Here is a 6,205-nt window from a genome sequence, read left to right on the forward strand (position 1 = left end):
GAGTGGGGGTTAGGGAGGTGGGAAGGTTTTGACTTACTGCTCATCCTTTGGTCGTGTTATTTATCTGAGGATAGGGATTGTAGAGTTATAGGGTGCGATACTCATCAAGAGCTGTATGCATTCATTGGTGCATGGACTGGACAGTAACCCAAAATATGCTTAACATGCTGGTCAGCAAGGCAGAAGAACTGAGAAATTCATAGGTAGATGTGCAAAAAACATTAAAGAACAAAGAGCAAATTATACAGATGATTTATTATTGAGTGACATCGAGTCAGTTTCAATTCATAGTGACCCTGTGTAGGATTTCTGAGGAGTTCTGGCGTGGTGCTGTGGGTTATTGCACCAGATGCAAGGCTTTTGAACTGCAAGGTCAGAGGTTTAAGCTCACCAGCTGCTCCTTAAAAACCCTATACAGGGTCTCATGGGTGGGCACCGACTCGACCATGGGTGGGAACCGATTCTGACCCATGGAGACCCTGTATAGGATTTCCAAGGAGAAGCTGGTGAGCTTAAACCACCGACCTTGCAGTTCAAATGGTTTTGCAGTCTGGCGCATTAGCCCACAGTGCCACACCAGCACTCTATGAAAACTGGGCCTATTAGAAAAATCCAAAGAGGAGACTATTGAGGAATGTTCAGAAAACATGGACTTCTTTTTTGATTTTATAAAAGTTACTTTGTGTAGGATAGCATTCCAACAGTTTAATTCTACTGACAGAGAAAATGCTGTTGTTAAGAACTGTTGAATCGATTTTGCCTCATAGCAACCCAGTCCAGGATTTCCAAGGAGTGACTGGTGGGCTTGAATCACAAACCTTGTGGTTGGCAGTCCAGCATGTATCCTACAGCGCCACACGAGGACTAATTACAACTATGAAGAAGATCCTAAGCATATGATTAAAGACCATATTGTGTGTTTACCATTATTGCTCTAATTGATAGTATTGTTGCTGTTATTCAATGCAATTGAGTTGGTACCCTGACTTATAGTTACCCGGTATAGGGTTTCTGAAGTTGTATATCTTTGAAGGGACAGAAAGCATCATCTCTCTCCCAAAGAGTGGCTGGTGGACTCGAACCACTGACCTTGCAGTTCACAGTCCAGTATTTATCCTATGGATCCAAAGAGTTTTTAAATTTTTAGTACAGTGCTTGGAAAACAGGAAGTGGCCAACTTACATATTTTGAATATGAGGAAACGCATTACTTGTTAAGTATTCGTATGCATGTACTTCCTATAGCAATAATACCAAATTGTATAGTTGATATTTGTTTATTACGTGAGACACTATTCTAAGAACTCTATGCATATAAACTAACTGAATCTTTTAAAGTACAGAATCTTTAAAACCTCATGAGGCAGGCATGATTATTCTTCAAACTTTCAGATGAGACAACATAGGATGGGCCATTTAAATATCTTTGCAAAAGTTGCCCAGCTAGCAAGTGGTTAAGCTAGAATTTAAACAAGGCTGTCTGATTTCAGTGGCTCAAGTCTTATTTGTCAAAGCATACTTTCCATATATGTTACGGAGTGGGTGCTGACTCATAGATGCTGATCCTAGAGCAGCGTTACCCTTTAGTGTTTACAAGGTTGTGATCTTCACAGACGCAGACTGCCCCATCTTTCTCTCAGAGTTGGAGATGGATTCAAATTGTTTACCTTTTGGCTAGAAGTTGAGCGCTTAACCACCATGCCATTAAGACGCCTTTTCATATGCATACTGAGCAATTATCAATTAAGAGGAAATGCCTGTATTAAACACACATGCACACACACATACACAGAACTAAACAACCAGCCATTAAATTATTATTAAATTAATAAAACCATGGGTATAAATATATGTGTTATTGTGGGCAGAGACTGTCTTATCTACATATCATAATATAGGCTTTCAAAAATGTGTTAAATATTTAAACTCTGGTGATAAAATAGTGATGGAGGTAGGCAAATAAATGGATGATGACCTAATGTTAGCTATAGAGATATATAGATATGAAATGCAGGGAATTTTTTGAAGATAGTGGCTTGGCCTGGATTGCTCTGAATTTCAGGTTCTAAACCCAGATTTCCTCCTTATATAATAGCTCAGAAAGTAGGTACTTATTGTTAAGTGCCATTGAGTTGGTTCTGACTCACAGCAACCTAGTATAGAGTTTCTGGGTGGTGAAATAGGCCTTTGAAGAAGGTGAGACTAGCTGTTTACTGTATTTTGGTTATTCAGCAACCCAATAAACTCCCCAGATCATTGTTCCCATGGTCTTGATTCATTAGTTATACAGCTGGGAGCTGATGGTTAGTGTGGCCCCAGCTGTGCTGTGTCCAAGTTCAAATGAACTTGGAATGATGATGAAGGAAGACAGTTAAATATAGAAAGGCAATAAAAGGAACAAAACTTAGTTGTAATAAAATATCATTGAATTTATGTTATTTTATTTTTAAGATCAACACATTTTTGTATAAAGCTGATGGCTCACTTTACATTTCTTGATTTGTAGAATGAGATTTGTTTCTCATGGGAGAATACTTTACCAGGTATAATAGAGTTAATTGTATTTAACTATTTTAGATTGTGAAATGGATGGACATTGAATATTACACTGTTCATACCACAGTCTTTGCAGAAAGTAAAAAAGCAAAAGGGTGTTTTCCCACATGCTTGTTTAAATTTTAAGTGCATTTTGAAGAAACCTAGAAGCTCACAGCCAAGATTTGAAGATATGAGACTATAGGTCAGCATACTAGTGCACAAACTGTATCTCTAGGATTGTACTACAGTGGATTCACATGAAATTATTTAGGAAACAGCTTGGGGAATTGATATTTGAACTCCTGTTGACCTAAAGATGGTATTAGGGCCCGGCATCCCTTCCTTGCCCAGGACCTGGCCCTGCCCCACCCTACGTTTCCTGGTAGAGATGGGCTTGACCAAGAGCATCTCAGTTACTCCCACTTGGCTTCTACCATACAACAAGCATCTGACTCAAGTGGTGGACCCTTGTTCACTTAGTGGGGGCATCTTGTGTACTCCCATCCAGGTGGAGAACTCTCCACAGTCAAGCCTACCGTCCGGGAAACAGCTGGAGGGTCCTGATTAGTCCCAGCCCCCAGATCCCAACTCTCTTAGCCTTGGCATTGCCCAGATACCTATGAAGACCCACACAAGTGAACCTCCAAGCCCTCCTCGGGAAGCTAATGAATGAAGTATTTGATACTAAAGACCCCGATTCAAATCTTCCCCCAGAATCCTCTATGCCTCTGGAGATACCTTTATCTTCTGAACTGGATTTGCCTTTGGGTATGCATTTATCCCTTGAGGACCAGATGCCCCCTCTGAGCCAAACTGATCTCCCCCCAAAAAAGGTGTTCTCCAAGGAAGTAGGACAACCCACAGAAATCCCTGTGGCCAGCCAGGGCTCAGACAAGCCCTTGAGAGACCCTGAAACTCCCCTATCTTCAGGTTCTAAATACAATAGACGAAGCCAAAATGGCAAGGTACTAGGGAGATATCCCTCACCATCTGGCAGGTTGGCAACTCCCCTAGGACTCTGACACCATGTCAGAGTAAACAGCTTTCTCCTCTGAGTGAAAATGTTAGGGAACTAAAAGAAGGGGCCATCCTGGGAACTGGTTGACTTCTGAAAACTGGAGGACAAGCTGAGCACAAGGACAGGACCATGAAATGGAAAACCCAGCACTTTCCCAAGGTAGAGAACTAGGCCCTGCTTGGCCCCAGCGCTGGACTCACTGGGTCCTAGTCATGCCCTGTGTCTTCTTCTTTCCCTGACTTACCTATAAATGGCTGGTGGTCTTTAACTTTCCCTAAACTCCCAACTCTGGGACTGAGAGCTTGAATTGAGCTTGCTTTGTCTTTTGTATGTTTCTTGTATATTAAAGGAAGCGATTTAAAGTGATATTCATAATTGTTACACCTAAAAAAGGAAAAGAAATTATTTACAAGACCTTTTCATTGCCTAACAAGTCAATAAAAATATTTTTGATTATTATTATATCATATTAGAAAATGGGTTAATCCTGTTCATCACATTCTGAAGACTATTTCTTTTTGGTGCCTGCATAGGTCCAGGTAGTTTAAAAAGCAGTCTTCATGAATAATTGTTAGAGCTATTTAGTTGAAAATGTAGCCTTTCTACTTATTTCCCTTATATTACCCTACAGAAGCCTATAGCTTGTAGCTTCTGGCTTTGATTCCTGTTTAAAAACTCAGTTTGATTACTCATAGATTTTATTTTCTAGATATCTAAGGGAAATAAGAGAACAAAATCAAGATTATCTTTTAATCTATGTTGGACCTCATTGAATATGGCTAATTATTTTAAGTATTTATTTTCTTGATTTTATTCATTCTCCTGTGAACACCACAGCAAAAGCAGGATGGTGTGAATTTCCCCTGGTACCCCATTTGCTGAGTGAACTAACTTTTAGCATGTGGTTAGTTAAAATTGTACTAATAGATAAAATTTAAATTATTTAAACTTTTATAATTATTTTCAGAGAGAATTTAATTTAGCAGCAGGAAACTGGATATTGGCAAGCTAAATATATTTTTAAAAAGATTTTTCAAAAGCCTCCATAATTTATGTTGTTGTTAGGTGCCATTGAGTTGATACCAACTCATAGAGACCCGATGAACAATGGAACGAAACACTGCCTAACCCTGGGTCAACCTCACAATTGTTGCCATGCTTGAGTTCATCGATGCTGCCACTCTGCCAATTCATCTTGCTGGGGTTCTTCCATAATTTATACTAATAATTTAATTCCAAAATGAGTTTTGAGAACCTACTATGTGTCAGACCATGTGCTGACACTGATATGAAAAGAAACATGAGTAAAGTATTGTCTCCTTTATTTTAAATATTGAATTTTATAAATTGAAATATGGAATCAGTAAAAATGAATGATAGCAAAAGTTTGGAACCTTAAAAGCCACAGTCTTAGATTTTATATTTGAATGTTTATGTTTCAATAGCAGATACTATTTTTGTTGCTGTTATAGTTTTTATTGTTTTTAAGAAACAATCTGTGTTTTTATTAATTCTCCTGTGAACAGGTTGGGTAAAAGTTTACAATCACATTTGTTTTCCATTTAACAATTTATACTCATTTTGTTTTGTGACATTAGTTGTAATCCCCAGTGTAACAGCACTCATTCTTCTTTCTTCCTGGGTTCCCTGTTTCCATTTGTTCTTTTCAGCTCTTCTTACCTTCTGAGATTTGTTTATATTTGCAGCACAAATAACACTGCCATCAAGTTGATTCCGATTCATAGCAACTCTATAATACAAAGAAAAACGGAAAAACAGTTAGGGTTTCTGATACTATATATCTTTTCAGACATATAAAGATGCAGACAGTGCATCTTTCTCCAAAAGACTAACGGGTGGGTTTGAGTTGTTGACTATGAATAGCCCAATTCTTAACTCACTTTGCAAACATGCAAATGAGTATGTAGAAATATTCTCTACCAGTGTGTGTTTCCATGAGCCTTTCCACATCTACTCAGTTTGCATGTCTACTTATGTATCTACTTGTAGAGATTGTTTCTTAATACTATTAGTGCGGGGTTGTGTATGAAACAGTATTTGCCTTTGTCATCATTGTGCACCTCCCACTGTCTTCCTTTGCCATGTTTAGGTTGTGCTGACTTCCCCCTTCACCCAAGTTAACATGTGTCTACTCGCTAGTTAGTGTTTGACCTCCCCAATCACCCCATTTCCCTCTTATCCCTGGTAATAGTCAATGAATCTTTCCTTTTGTGTTTATACCTTTTCTTGCCTTCGCAAAAATGGCAAAGAGACCATGTCTGGCTTCCTCTGGCTTTACAAGGGAGAAGTAGAATCAAATTCATAATCAGCCCAAGGCCTGTTTCTATGAGGTGGAGGTCAACCTTCAACCTTCTTCTTCCTATTCTTACATCAACCATTCCTCCCATAGCACATCTAGGTTCTAACCAATCCTGGCATTAGAGTCCTGTACACTCTATTTGGATGGTCCCACCCAATCATTTGATGAGAGTTCAAAAAACTTTGAATAGATAAGCCATATCAAGTAAATTCACAATACCACTAGTGATTACAAATTGGGCTGCAAACTGCAAGGTCAGCAGTTCGAAACTACCAGCTGTTCCACGGGAGAAAGATGAGGCTTTCTGCTCCCGTAAAGATTTACAGCCTC

At 39.0% G+C, this 6,205-nt stretch overlaps 1 pseudogene; it reads left to right on the forward strand.

Moving 5' to 3' along the window:
- The first annotated feature begins 2,925 nt into the window (after positions 1–2,925).
- LOC102815855 lies at positions 2,926–3,726 on the forward strand (annotated as a pseudogene).
- The last annotated feature ends 2,479 nt before the right edge of the window (positions 3,727–6,205 follow it).

This window comes from Chrysochloris asiatica, unplaced genomic scaffold, assembly GCF_000296735.1.
Source record: "Chrysochloris asiatica unplaced genomic scaffold, ChrAsi1.0 scaffold00099, whole genome shotgun sequence".
NCBI lineage: Eukaryota > Metazoa > Chordata > Mammalia > Afrosoricida > Chrysochloridae > Chrysochloris > Chrysochloris asiatica.